The following is a 12202-nucleotide window of genomic DNA, read 5'->3' as shown; positions in this document are numbered from 1 at the left end:
AGGACCATCGGCGGCCCCATTATTCAGCCCCTTTGCTGCTCCCTGCGGTTGAGAACACAAAGAGAAAGAGGGTGGGGTGGGAAGGCTTGGCCCCTCTCCCTGCAGAGGTCGGTCCACCGGCCTCAAATGATTATTGCGTTTAATGAATTGCAGCTTGTAAAAGGCTTTGAAGCTTGAAGGCAGAGACTAAGCGCAGAGTATTCTTTTTCTTAAATCGTTTTATTCTAGGACTTGAAAAACAAAATCCCTTTTGAGCAGGCAGCAACAGTCAAGGCTACCAACATCCACTCCACCTGGTAACCATTTTAAACTGTTGTTCCATGATGAAGATGACAAAACGTGCAGAAAACAAAGCACCAAATGATAATGGATTTGACATTCATACAGGGGGTAAAGGGAAATGTTAAAGGGGCTTCCTCTGGAGCAATAACAATTAGCCTCATTAGCTTGTGCATAACCCATAACCTTAAGGAATGTGTTGATGGTGAGAGCAAATCACGGTGGTGCCCCTGGGAAAATCTATCTATGCTGGAACCATCTCACTAAATGGACATAAAAACATCATATGGTGTGTGTCTTTCAGTGGCAATTAACCTCAATTACTACCCTATAGTCCATAAAAACTGTTGCATCTGTGAGGGATCCATATCTAGATCTGGGGTTTCCACCCCAGTTACCCAGCAGAGAATGGCTGCATGTGGGACATTTTTAGACAAGGTGTAGATACTCAATAGCATTGCTTGATCCCAACTGTAAAAGGAAAAGTAGCAGATGTGTATTCCCAGTCAACCCTTTATTGACTGGGCATTGTGACAGGATCTTGCTGGCTTGTCTCTTCATAATAAGCCAGAGAGAAGCAAGGAAGGGAAAGCAATTGAATTCACCAGGGTTGTTTCAGATACCTTTTCTTGAGGGAAAAATTTGAGCCTGGTTTTTCAATTCATATAGCTCTTTTCTCTGAAGAACCTCTTTAACCCTTCTGTGTAGTTTCATTTTGAAATTATTAAAGGTATTTCTTATTTGAATTTCCCTTGTTAGCAGATAAATCAGTATTTCTGCAAACATCAGAATAATTGCATGCTCGTTCCTCAGAAACATTTTAAAAATTCTGTTCCTCGTCCTGTGTCTTGCTTCTCTCTTCCCTTCTCTCCCCGTCCCTTCCCATCTCTTGTATCTTTTCTTCTCCTCTTCTTATTCCTCCTTCTCTTTTTCCGCTTTTGGCAAGTTGTTTTCCTATTTTTTTAAACACATTTCTAGGCTTTGCCATTTATATAATTTTGTTCATATTTGTTCCACTTCCTCTTGAACAAGCCTGAAGAAATTTTTTATTTTAGTTGCATTTGTCCATATTTCCATTCCCTGCTATCTTGGCTACGTGTCCCCCCCAAATCTTTTGTTATAGTATATTCACAGACAAAGCATTTGTTGTTCATTCCCTTTTCCTACCTTTTTCTAAGTTCATACTCTAATCTATCTGGGAACTTTTTATTAATGTTTCTTATTACTTCCCAAATCTGTCTTCAGCTTTCAAATTTTGCTTGCAAGTTGCTAAATGTGGTTCTAAAATCCATCTAAATGCCTTTGATACTTTTCCATTGTACATGACTTTCACGATTTTCCTCTCTAAATTATTTATCTTTGTTTTCAACTTTGCCATCTTTATTTACCGTATCCTTTCCCAAAGAGTCCATATAATGGTAGAGGAAAGACAAGTGTGGATTCAAGCCTTGACTCAATTTAATCTTGGGCAAATTATATAAATTCTCAGCTTCAGCTTCTCAGCTATGAAATGTGGACAATAAAGCCAAATCCATAAAGCTGTTTCTCTTTGTGCTGATTGAATGAATCACATATCTGGAACCCCTAAGCCAGTGTATATTGAGGTGTCCAGAAATGTTAGGTCCCCTCTACCATTTTCACCAGGCTCTGTCCATTTTATAAATTCTGAGTTAGGAAATAACTTCCCGTAAGTCTTTCAACAGGGACAGGTGGGGAACTTGAATTATCATCTAATTATTATCTTCCGACTTTTTTTACTTACAGAACACAGCCTTGTAAGTAAAATAGGCATTGATCACGCTGAGCTCCCTCTGAGAGCACACCTCCTCATGTGCTACGGAGGCCTGGGAACCCTTGTTTTATAGAGGTTCGGGCAAGTTATAAAAGTCAGCTCCGTTGCCGTGTGGAATTGTGTAAGTGCACTCCATTCTGAAGGTCTTGCTGTCCTAAGTGAGTGGGGGAGTTGAGAGGGGTGGCTGTTTAAAGTCTAGGACATGGATATTGTTGGGGGAAGGAAAGTGGGGGAGAGATGTCACATTTGATCCTTGCCCAGCGCTCTCAAAGGGCTCAGCTGTCTCACAGGTATTTTATGTTATTGCACAGCATCAAATTCCTGTTTGGTTCGAGCAACAGTTAGCTAATCTGTAAGGAAATTGTGCACAATGTGAGACAGAGAGAGAGAGGATGAGACAGAGAACGACACACTCTGACAGAAAAAGGAAATTCACAGAGAAAGTGAGGGTGAAGTTGCAGCTGTTTTGGTACCTCAATGGCTAAGTTCATTGTGAGGTTAAAATGCAAGAGGTAAGGTTGCTCAAGAGACACACAAAGTGCAAAGTATTCTAAATTATGAGAACTAACTCAAGAGCTGTGATGGTGGAGAGAAAAGAGTTGCTAACGTAGGATCAACACTCCTGCTCACGTGAAAGAGGTGTTCACGTCAAAGGGAACAGACCCAAACTTAAGGATGTGTGTTTGGATGATCTGGGCCACCATAGGGCGTTTTATTTGAGCTGAGAAACTATTCCAAGAGAAATACTGTGTATCTAACTCCTACTTTTCCTATTTCTCTACCTGGCCTTGGGTAAGCCAGTCATTATCCTCAGCATCTCCATTAGGAAGTAGGAAGGGAAGAGAAGACAGAATGACATTCTGTTTTTGAGGTTCTTTCCTAAATTTCCTTTTGAGAATAAGGTTGTTGATGATCCTAATGAGACCTTAGAGCTGTGGTTCTCAGAGTGGGAACCCTTGACGTACTGAATCAGAAATCTGGGGCAGGGCCCAGCAACTTGTTCTAACAAGGCTCCAGGTGATTCTGATGCATGGTGGAGTTTGAGAACCACTGATTAGAGTTGAAGACTGCAGCTTGTGTTGTCTGTCTGAGTTCTAATCCCACTTCTGCAATTTACTAATTGTGGGAAGCCATAGACTGTTACAGGATTAATGAGAAACAGTAAAGCAGTGTTTTAACAGTACAGAACCCACAGCTGGCACTCCAAAATGGTACCTGCTGGCTTGGGAGGGGGAGGGTGGAGGGGAGAAGGGGTGGAGTTCTGGGAGGCTTGCTAAGGGAATCACTTGTTTTGTATGTCAGTTCTTGCGCCACCTTGTTGAATGTTCTGGGATCTGGACATCATCATCTTCCTTGTATCTCTCCATTATCTAAGAGTGGAAAATGTTGCTTTGTGGGTAGCCTGCTTGTGAGTGGAATGGCTCCTTCTGGAACAGTGGAAACAGGACCGCTGAGACCAGAGCTGCGTCTTACTTTGTTTTTTGGAAGCTGGGTGGAGGGAGCAGGACTCTTTTTCCTTAGGCAACAATGTTCTTCCTGTACCCTGAGGAGTAACAAAGAAAGAAAAATTAACATTTTTGTGGTTCAGCTGACATTAAAATGGGAAAAAGCACATCATCGGAATGAGAATGTCCTGTTCATTAGTCACTTTTTCTTCTAAAATTAAAATGTCTCTGCAAGCAGGAAAAGAACAAGCCCTCAATGACCTCATAGTTCATTATTTCTAAGTAATATACATAATTCCCAGCGGAGATAAATCTAGAATCTATTTTCTATTTCTGTCAGCCATTGAACAGAGGCCTTGAGGGTGCCTGGTGATGGAGACGGCGTTCTTGTGGGGTTTGCAGGAGCTGAGGAGGAGGTTGTCGGTGTTGTTGGTAATCTTGTGGGCAGCTCCTCAAAATCCATTTTGCTCCGTGACTGAGCCAGCCTGAGTCTTTCAGAAACTGAAGAGGAGGCACTCAGACTTTTTCATTGTAAGGCTTTTTCAACTGGCTGCCCTTACAGCTGAAATCCCCTCTCCAAGCCTTTTTTAGAACATGGTTGTTGACCATTGAGTCAGGCATTAAAGCCATAGTTTTCAAAGCTGGGACCCCTGACCTCCTGAATCAGAAATCTGGAATGGGGCCCAGCTAGTGGAAAAGAAAGTGCTCAGGGCCACTTGCTGATGAGGAGTGAGAAGGAAGGGAGAAAGGAGCTGTTCAGTTTGCTAATGCTGCCATTATGAAAAATACCAGAAATTGATTGGCTTTTAAAAAGGGGGGTTATTTGGTTACAAAGCTATAGTCTGAAGGCCATGAAAATGTCCAAACAAAGGCATCAACACAAGTATACCTTCACTGAAGGAAGGCCAATGGCATCCAGAAAACCTCTGCTAGCTGGGAAGGCACATGGCTGGCATTTGCTGATCTTGGGTTGTGTTCCAGATCCTCTCTCAGCTCCTGTGCTTTCTTCAACATGTTGCTCTTGGGATGTTTTGTCCTCTCTTCGCTTCTCTGGAGCAAACACTGGGCTAGCATCTCCAAAGTGCCAGGAAAAATCTGCTTTCAATAGCTGTCTCCAAAATGTCTCTCTTGGCTGCGGCACTGACCTCCTTCTGTCTGAGCTCTTTTATAGGACTCCAATGATTAAGACCCATCCTGAATGGATGGGGCCAAACCTCCATGGAAATAATGTAATCAACAGTATTGCCCACAGGTGGGTGGGTCACATCTCCATGGAAACAACCTAATCCAAAGATTCCAACCTAATCAACATGAATACATCTGCCCCTGCAAGGTTGCATTAAAGAAAATGACTTTTTCTGGGGGACAAAATAGATCCAAACTGGCATAGGAGTCTTCATCGGCACAAAGGTGGTTGTTAGAAGGAGGATTTGGGCTGATGCTTTCTGTGACACCCTTCACCTCCCTGTTCCCCAGACCTCTGAGCTCGAGGTTATCCAGAGCTGAAGCTGAACCCTGAACTTGCAGAGGAGCCCTTCCCAATGCCAGGAGTATACCCGATCCTTAAGAGAGTGGGATGGTTCAACGTTCTTCTCTGGATTAGACCAGAAATAATTTCTGGATGTGATTCAAGTATCTCATGCTATGACAAGCTGGGTCAATATTGGAGCCCTGTGTGATAAATACCATGGCCATTACCCACTCCCAAAGTCAACAGGCCGAGAGTGTCAGTCATCACAAAATTCAGCAAAGACTAATTCACTCCCAAGCTCAGGGAAATGTCTGCTGATTTGCAAACACTGTTTTCTTCTTGAAATTGCAGTTACCAGCTGTGCAAACACCAGGATGATAGGAACAGAAGTCAGGAATGAACCACACCCTAGAAAATGCATATTAAATTTGACACTTTATAACTTGATTCTACAGAAGTAGGCTCATATGAATTATTGCGGTATTAATTAAATCAAAATTATGCTTCAGGCAAAAAAGAAAAGAGAAAAAAAACGAAAAGAAAAACCCAAATCATTTTTGGAGCTTGACTACATGGTGGCTCTATAGCATGCAAAGGAACTGAATGATGAGTAAATCTGTATTTCCTCTTAGATATATTAACAACCTTACGAAGTTGTATTTAAATAGCAGTTTTACATTTAACACTCTAATTTGAGGCATTGGCTAGCAGCACGCCCTACCTTAAAATGATGACACAAATCCCTAGGGACTTGGCAGGCAACCATCCTGCATCAAATCACCTTTGGTCAGGTTTATGTAGTGGGCAGCGCAATGACTCCCAAAGATATCAGGTCCTAATCCCTGGAACCCGAGAATGTTACCTTATATGGTAGAGTCTCTGTAGGTGTGATTAAGTTAAGGATCTTGAATTGGGGAGATTATTCTGGATTGTCAGGGTGGACTTTAAATCCAATCACATGTAAACTTATAGGAAAGAAAAGGGAGATTTGACACAGACAGTGGAGGAGGTGATGTGAAGACAGAACAAAGAGAGGGTTGAAGATGTGGCCTTGAGGATTGGGGTGATGTGACCACAAACAAAGGAATGCTGGCCGCCACCAGCAGCTGAAAGAGGCAAGGAATGGATTTTCATCTAGAGCCTCTGGAGGAAGTACGGCTCTGTTGACAGCTAGATTTCAGCCCAGTGGTACCAATTTCAGATTTCTGGCCTACAAAACTGTGAGAGAAGAAACACGTGCTGTTTTAAGCCATTGAGTGTAAGTTATCTGTTGTAGCAGCTACAGGAAAAAGGGTGACTTGAGATGAGGACTAGGGTTCAAGGGCAGCCTCAATCCAACAGCTGAGGAATCTGAGCTTCACAGCATTCAGTCACTGATTCTTCCACAAGACACTTCAGTCCTTGTGCAAACGAACTACTCCTCACTGGTCTACTTGTGCCCACAGGACGGGCTGACTGTAGGATGTATGCAGCTTGGACCCTCATTCTAGACCTCATTACATACACTTCACATTTTGGTACTGTATTCAGGGCACAGATGTAAATAAATAAATATAAAAGAACATAATTCATTCCAGAAATAAAATCCACTTAATGTGTTCCTGCCATTTATTTGTTCATTTGGTCATTTAATTAACAATTCTTTTTGAAGGCCACTCTACGCCATGAGCTGTGCACTTCCAGAAACCCAGTAGTAATTTAATCTCCCAGGTCTTCACCTGTAAGCCCAGTTCAGTTGAATCTCATCTAGTAGATGTTTATTCACAAAGGAGAGGGGCTATTTTTCCCACTTCAAGTCCCTTCCTAAAATCTCCTCTCACTTCTGGGCATTGTAGCTGAGGCATAAGTTCTTCTCCCACCTACTAAAACAACTAAGTCATTTCTGGACACACAAGCGGAATGAGAATATCCATAGTCTCATCAGGTTTGCTCTTGTCATTAAGTGATTTTAGATGATGCTACTATCTGTACTGGTACTTACAAAATGTTCATTGCATTTAAGAATAGGACCCTCGAGATCCGGGGTGGTATCACACTAATTTGTGTTGTGTGATGACTAATAGTGTCGAGCCTAGGAGCATGTATATAACTAAATTAAATTAATTCTAACAGAGAGGAATATAGGAAGTTCACCAGGCTGATTTAATTATGCTGATCCATTAAGATATCATTCAGACAAGTGCTGAATATTAAAATTGGTTGCATAACTTTCACAATATGCTTTTATCTTCATACCTCCTTAGATCTGGACTTGTGGAAAAGTCTGGGCATTTCGGTATCTTAACAGCCTTTCACAGTGTGTCTTAGTGTTTAGAACAGTGTTAAGAAGACAATCTTTGGAGGCAGAATATATGAGTCCAAATACCGTCTCTGCATAGGCATGACGAGCTGCATTATTATTACATGAGAATTACAAGAGTTCTTATCTCACTGGATCTTTGCAAGGACTCTCTGAAATAGTGCATGTAAAGCATTTAGCACTGTATAACCCAAGAAGTGTTCACTAAATGTTAGCTATTACCATTATTTGATTATTGTCATTTCACTTTGCCTCTGTTTCCCTCCATTTCCAACAATTTTGTTTAATATTTTGTTAGCAGCATTTGGTTTACTCTAGCCAGATATTTCTCTCAGTCAAATCCTGACAGCTGGCTAACCGATTTCATCGAGAGTTTACTGGCTCATCTTTTAGACAACCTCAAAGGCACAGAGGAAATGTGTTTTTTGGATTGGGGTCATGTGACAGTCCCCTGAAGGCCATCTGCTGTTGGGCAGATTGAAGGTAGGAAGGACCAGGGAGAGCAGGCATCCCCCAGGCTCCCTTCCCTCACCACTTCCTCAGTAAGAAGAGTGGGGGGTTGGCGAAGCAGCTGCAGGTCCCAGGGGGCAGACACTGCTGTGCTCCCCCCGGCTAGGCAGAGCTGCTGTGGAGAGCTGACTAAACCAGATTTTGAAGAAGTACAATTCTAAGGGGATGCCTCCCCTGCCCACCCTATCCTGGCTCCTGTAGAAATGGCTTGAAAAGTCTCTCTCTCTCTCTGGAATGGTGCAGCCCCTCTTTTAGCACAGGTGCCCTCCTGGGGGCAGATTTCTAGAGAATCCCTTCTCTCCTTGTTACCCACCCTTTCCTGCGTGTGCGGATGAACACACTACCACGGGACTCACAGAGGCTGGGAGGCTGACCAACGGCTGCTCTGTGGAGATTGTGTGGAGTTTGGCCCCCGTGTGTGAGTCCGGGGTGGTAGCATCAGTGGCCCCAGTGTGTGTGTGATGCTTTCTCCACCCCACCAACACCTCTTCATTCCTCCCCTCATGCTATCTCCTGCTGAAGCAACAAACTTCCCTCAGCCATTTGTTAAATCAATTAAATGTAGCTTTTAAAGGAATTATAAAATATCATGACTGAAGATCAGAGTTTTAGGGTTTGGGTTTCCCTTCCATTGTGAGTAAGTAATTTCTTACTCAGCGTTCCTGAGGTGTTGGCAGCATAAGAAAGGTGACGGGGGGGGGGGGTCTTTGGTGAGCGGATTTATATTCTTACCTGGGAGAGCAGAACTGTAACACAGAGACAGCCAGGTAAACCCATGGACAAAATTTCCAGGTGAGCCTCTGGGAGCATTTTACTATATTTTCCCTTTGTCCTTGGGTCTGTTCATCTGACCCTTCTGCCTTACATCATTAAAAATGGGGAGCAGGTAAAAGGAGGGTGCAGAGTCTTCTGCTATAAGATCCCTCAATACGTGACTATATAATGAGAGCTTTGGAAGAAAAGAGAGAGGCAAGAGTTTGATAAGCCAGAAAAGAGAACATGTGCAAGTAACCGAACCAGCAACTAAGAAAAATAAAGGAATGGAGAAAGATGCCAAACAAACAATGATTACTGACTTTATTGGTGGTAGGTGGGAATGGAGTACCCAATATTTGACTCTAGAGATTTAGGTTTTGCGGGGGGTGGGGGTGGGTGGAATCTATAAAGACAACCAGGGAACATGAAGAAGAAAGAGTCATTTTTTTTGGAAGAAGAAGAGACAGGAACCTCCAAGGGAAGCTGCTGGCACTTGGAAATATTTTTTCTATCTTCTGCTTTTCTTCTGTTCTATCTTGAAGTTCTCTGCAAAGTCTGTAATGAAACTGAATCAGTTAGAAAGCATTAGCTACAAGTAAAAAATACCCCAATTACAGAAGCTTCAACAGGATAGACATATATTTCTCTCCCTGGTTCAAGTCAGAAGGTAAACGGTCCAGGACTGAATGTCCACTATCCTTCACAAAGTCCTTGGATCTTCAAGTCACTATTCCCACAATCCCTAGAGTGAAGTCTTTGACCTCATGGTCCAAGATGGTGGTTAGAGTTCATATAACAGATTCAAAGATGAAACAAAGAAGAAAGGAAAAGGGTATGTTCCAGCTTTCTTCAAGGAAGTTTCTAGAGTCTGCATGACACTTCCACCTAAATCCCATTGGTCAGAAGTTAGTGACACCACATCCAGCTGCAAAGGAAGTCAAGAAATGTCGCCATGAGCCCAGGTAACAATCAGGGCTTCTATCACTATGGAAGCAGGAGGGAACAATTTTCATAATAATTTCCTAAACTTCAGATCTCAGTAAGTTGTCATGTCAGCATTACCCACTGGTCTTGCCTTCATGAGTACCAAAGTAACACTGCCCGTATATTTAACGTAAAAAAGATATCTACTTACAATTTCAAGTTGGTAATCAAAAAATCCAACTTCCTTCCTTAATTCTGATAAATTTTTATAGCTCTTCTCAAGGGTGTTCTAATATTTATTAATTTCTCACAAGTCAGGATTAGGAGTCAGACATAACTGGATTCAAACCGTGGCCCTTTCACTTACTAGCTAATTGACTTTGGGCATATTGCTTAAACTCTCTGAGTTTCAATATCAGTATCTTAAAATGGGTGCAGCATCTACCACCAAAGATATTGTGAGGATTAGGTATCAAAACATAAGTGAAATACCTGGCATATAGGTAGAGTCAATACAGTAAATAAGAACTTTTTCCCCTTCCCTTTTAATATAGATTACCCTTTCTTATATGGGGTTTTTAATATGACTCCCCAAGAAGCAGCTCCTCCACTCTCTGTGTCTGCTCAACATCTGCCCAAGAAGTTTCTTTTCCTGCTGATTCAGAACTTTGTCAACAAATTTACATAAAGTGGTAGCCCCAGCATATCCAAGATACACGCCCAATTGCAGCAATTGCCAGACTAATGTCCAAAGCAGGAACATTCACTACATTCTATGGGCTAGTGGTGAACCAGAGACATACATGCCCATAGAGAGCTACCTAAGACTTCAATTCATACAAATCCAAGTGAGCACAGAGATGAACCTTTATACTTTTATGAGCAACAGATTATCGTGGCTGCACCTTACTTTTCCTAGAAGAGTTGGCACAAATACAGCTTCTAAAGTAGATGCTTCATGCTGATTTAGGGTGGTGTAGATTGACAGAGAACCAGTCTTCAGCCCTCAGGATTCCATCCATCCTAGTTCCCCATGACATTTCTCCATCTTTGTTCTTGGTAACAACAAGCCCTTTTGTTTCCTAAGTCATGAGGCTCCCTAGGAGTAATTTATTATGATACTTAACATTATAGAATTTTTGAGATTAGAAATGATTTAGAGTGGATTCAAGGTTAACCCTATGCAAACTTCACTCACTTTCTGATAATCTTTCTTGATTTACAGAAGAGAATGGGTGGTGCCATATACTTTTGGTATAGGAAGAAGTTCAGGAACCTGGGTGGGCTTTGTGTCCTAAATGTGAATGTTGCTTTTGTCAAATGGATCCCAAAAGATGAGAGGTTTTCCTCCTGCTTAGGGTAGGATTGCGCTGTTCAAGGAAAGGCAGAGATGGCCAAGGCATTGCAAAGGTGGTCAAAGTGGGGAGGTGGGTTGTGCTAGGCTAGGCTGTGTATGAAGATGTGAATGTGTGTGCATGTGTGTGTGTGTTTGTGTGTGTGTGTGTGTGAGTGAGTGAAGTTTCTAGGAGAAGGAACTAATGGGAGCCCTGAGATGTTAACAGCTGTTGGAAGGTGGATAGGGAGAAAGGACCATCACAGGGCAGACCATCTAAGCATAAGTTAGGATGTGACTTTTTGGTGAAATGGAAACTGAAAATTGTGCAAAATTAGAAATCTCAAAAATCCATGCCAAGTCTATATCCTGTTCCCTTATGTTTCTCTCTCTCCATTATTTAGAATGAATGGCTATAGGCTAGATCCAATTGTAGTTTTGCCTCAGGTTTTTTTTAATGAGAAACAAACACCAGTATTTTTATTCTGTCATATGTAAAAGACTGTATCTCTTCCTCCCCCTTTCTTCATTCTACTCTAGTATAAAGAACTGCCAAACAGCTCGAGACCAGTCTTGCCAAGAAAGTTTTACTATGAAGATGAACAGGCACAGAAGAAAGTTTTAGCCTGAAAATACAAGGTGGTTAGATATCCACAAGAAGTGGAAATCAAAATTTTAATGCATGGCACATTTTGCTGTAATTATTTTATTTGCCATCAGCAATGAATCCCAAGCTGTAGCTCAACCAAAAATCTATTTGCAGACTTAGTACAGTGAATGAACTATTATCTTTACCTATTCCATTGATACTTTATTTTCAAAGTCCTTTGATGTCACATTCAGAGAGTTTGACTGTAATGAAATAAAGCAAAAGAACAAGACAGAATGAAAAGGGAAACTAACTTTGAAGCTATTTTTCATGGAAAAATTAATGAAAAATTCATAAGAGCATGGTACCCCAAAAGGAGATGAGCACCCAATAACTTGTTATAAAATAAATATGAATCAGAGTATTTATGTGAAAAACACTAAATAAGAACTTGTGAATTATGATGACAGCAATGGGAGTGGTGATTTGAGAACTGGAGTAACTTGAACCCAAAAGCACACTTGTGTAGCAGACTTGATTTTCCAAACGTGGCCACAGCTATTTATGGACATCACAAAAATGTATCTTCCCCTATCAAAAATATGCCTTCCCATATGGTGTTCTTACAGTCTGACCTTGACAAAGTTCTGTTAAGGGGTTAGGTCTCTGTCTTCCCCTCTCAATCTGGGCACACATTTGTAACAACCTAGACCAATAGAATGCAGGAGAAATGAAGCTGCATGGCTTCCAAGGCTACACCATAAATAGCAATATGGCATCCACCTTGTTCATTCTCTTTCTTTC

Source organism: Choloepus didactylus, chromosome 13 (genome assembly GCF_015220235.1).
Source record: "Choloepus didactylus isolate mChoDid1 chromosome 13, mChoDid1.pri, whole genome shotgun sequence".
In the NCBI taxonomy this organism is placed as follows: Eukaryota; Metazoa; Chordata; class Mammalia; order Pilosa; family Megalonychidae; genus Choloepus; species Choloepus didactylus.
This window is presented reverse-complemented; position numbering follows the sequence as displayed.